A 3287-nucleotide genomic window follows, 5' to 3' on the forward strand; every position below is an offset into this window, starting at 1 on the left:
ACGGACCAGCGGTCCGTGGCGTTCATGTTTAACAACACGCAGAGGGGCAAGATCAAGAATGACAAGATCTTGCGGTGGAGAATTGAACTCTCCACCTATAACTACGACATCATGTACCGTCCAGGGAAACTCAATGAGCCCTCGGATGCCCTCTCGCGTGGAACATGCGCTAGCATACAGGAGGACCGTTTGCAGGCCCTCCATAATGACCTATGCCATCCTGGGGTCACTCGGCTCTACCACTTTATAAAAGCCCGCAACCTGCCTTACTCGGTGGAGGACGTCAGGTCAGTAACAAGGAGCTGTCGGGTTTGCGCGGAATGCAAACCGCACTTTTACCAACCTGACCGGGCACATTTATTCAAGGCCACTCGTCCCTTCGAGAGACTGAGTGTCGATTTTAAGGGCCCCCTTCCCTCAACAGATCAGAATGTGTACTTCCTCAATATCATTGACGAGTACTCTCGGTTCCCTTTTGTTGTTCCCTGCTCTGATACATCCGCTGCCACAGTTATCAAGGCATTCCGTGATCTCTTTACCCTGTTCGGGTACCCCGGCTACATCCATAGCGACAGGGGCTCGTCGTTCATGAGCGATGACTTGAGGCAATTCCTGCTCTCATACGGGATTGCCTCTAGTAGGACCACGGGCTACAACCCTAGGGGTAACAGACAGGTGGAACATGAGAATGCTACAGTCTGGAAGGCTGTCTTACTGGCGTTGAAGTCAAAAGGTCTTCCAGTCTCCCGTTGGGAAGAGGTGCTCCCTGATGCGCTCCATTCTATTCGCTCCCTCCTGTGTACGGCAACCAATGCTACTCCCCACGAGAGGATGTTCTCATTCCCTCGGAAGTCTTCCTCGGGGATCTCATTACCGTCTTGGTTGACGTACTCAGGACCCGTCCTCCTGCGGCAACATGTAAGGGCCCGCAAGTCCGACCCGTTGGTCGAACAGGTCCATCTCCTCCACGCCAACCCTCAGTATGCCTATGTGGCATACCCTGACGGGCGAGAGGATACGGTCTCGATCCGAGACCTGGCGCCAGCAGGGGACGTAGCAACCCCTGTCGCTCCCATACCCCCTGTTACAAACCCTTTATCTCTTGTTTCTTCCCCGGACACGGCGCGGGCAGCATCGGGACCGTTGCTTAACCATTTTACTCCCATGTACAGCTTGTCTGAGCCCAGAAGATGGTCGCCACTGCAGGGCGTGTCAGGATCCCATGGACTACCGTCACCTCAGGGTCAACCGGCCTGTGAGTCCATGGAAGAACAGCTGGACGCCGCCTTGGGGAGAACGCCACCGCAAGTGCCTACTCCGGTGTCACCGCCGGTATTGAGGAGGTCACAACGACGGTGCGGTCCCCGTGACCGTCTGAACTTATAGACTGCTGACACTTTATTCTGTTTTTTGTACCCCGCCGGCCTTTGTTCTCAAAGGAGGGGTGAATGTGGTGAACCATCGTTGGTTCCCACTGGATAGTACTGAGCCAGGGGCTGGCCAGTACTACAAGGATGTACATATGTTACTGTTGGGTTGTGCTATTGTTGCTGTTGGGGTTAGGGTGGGGTTGTTACACCTTTGTACTGTGGCACATCCCAGTCGGGCTCCGCCTCCTGGGAGAGGTATAAGAGTCCCTGCTCTGGCCGGGACCCCTTCAGTCTGGGATAGTGTATATAAGTACTGGCTGCTTCATTACAGTAAATAAAAGCCTTTCATTTACCGACATTCAGGCCTCGTGTTTGAGTAGCGCATCAGAGCCATACCAAGCTCTGATACAACCAGAAAGGATGCTTTCTATGGTGCATCTGTAAACATTGGTGAGAGTCGTAGCGGACATGCCAGATTTCCTTAGCCTCCTGAGAAAGTAGAGGCGTTGTGTTGTAAGAGTCAGTGGCTGGGGTGGAAGGAATCAACAATGGTCAGATAGAGTCAGATGGACTGCTGTCAATGTACTACAAAGAACAGTACAGCACAGGAAACAGGCCCTTCGGCCCTCCAAGCCTGCGCCGCTCCTTGGTCCAACTAGACCAATCGTTTGTATCCCTCCATTCCCAGGCTGCTCATGTGACTATCCAGGTAAGTCTTAAACGATGTCAGCGTGCCTGCCTCCACCACCCTACTTGGCAGCGCATTCCAGGCCCCCACCACCCTCTGTGTAAAAAACGTCCCTCTGATATCTGAGTTATACTTCGCCCCTCTCACCTTGAGCCCGTGACCCCTCGTGATCGTCACCTCTGACCTGGGAAAAAGCTTCCCACTGTTCACCCCATCTATACCCTTCATAATCTTGTACACCTCTATTAGATCTCCCCTCATTCTCCGTCTTTCCAGGGAGAACAAGCCCAGTTTACCCAATCTCTCCTCATAGCTAAGACCCTCCATACCAGGCAACATCCTGGTAAACCTTCTCTGCACTCTCTCTAAAGCCTCCACGTCCTTCTGGTAGTGCGGCGACCAGAACTGGACGCAGTACTCCAAATGTGGCCTAACCAGCGTTCTATACAGCTGCATCATCAGACTCCAGCTTTTATACTCTATACCCCGTCCTATAAAGGCAAGCATACCATATGCCTTCTTCACCACCTTCTCCACCTGTGTTGCCACCTTCAAGGATTTGTGGACTTGCACACCTAGGTCCCTCTGTGTTTCTATACTCCTGATGACTCTGCCATTTATTGTATAACTCCTCCCTACATTATTTCTTCCAAAATGCATCACTTCGCATTTATCCGGATTAAACTCCATCTGCCACCTCTCCGCCCAATTTTCCAGCCTATCTATATCCTGCTGTATTGCCCGACAATGCTCTTCGCTATCCGCAAGTCCAGCCATCTTTGTGTCATCCGCAAACTTGCTGATTACACCAGTTACACCTTCTTCCAAATTATTTAGTTACTGGTTACTAGAATTAGGAAAATGAAATTGTTTGCGTGTGTATCTGTTCCTCTATTCAGGCATTTCTCAAATCATTTCATTGAAAGTTTCCATAAACTGAACAAAGAGGTAGGCCAAGCAACCTTTGATACAATTTACCAAAGATTCAGTCCCTGACAAATAAGCTACAGCCAATTACCAATGCAAGGAAACTAATTGCTGCTAACTGCTGCAAAATGTTTGCAAAAATAGTTTTGGTTTCTCTTTACCAATAGTTGATAATGGCCAACTCCTCTTTTAGAGCAGAACAGTCTTTGCCAGGGTCTATGTGAGTTTGACGATAAAGTTTTTAAATGATGACCTGTGAGAATGAGACATCCATAGGTTTTATTTGGAACAGGGTTATGTGG

The sequence above is a fragment of the Mustelus asterias genome, chromosome 1 (genome assembly GCF_964213995.1).
Source record: "Mustelus asterias chromosome 1, sMusAst1.hap1.1, whole genome shotgun sequence".
Lineage (NCBI taxonomy): Eukaryota > Metazoa > Chordata > Chondrichthyes > Carcharhiniformes > Triakidae > Mustelus > Mustelus asterias.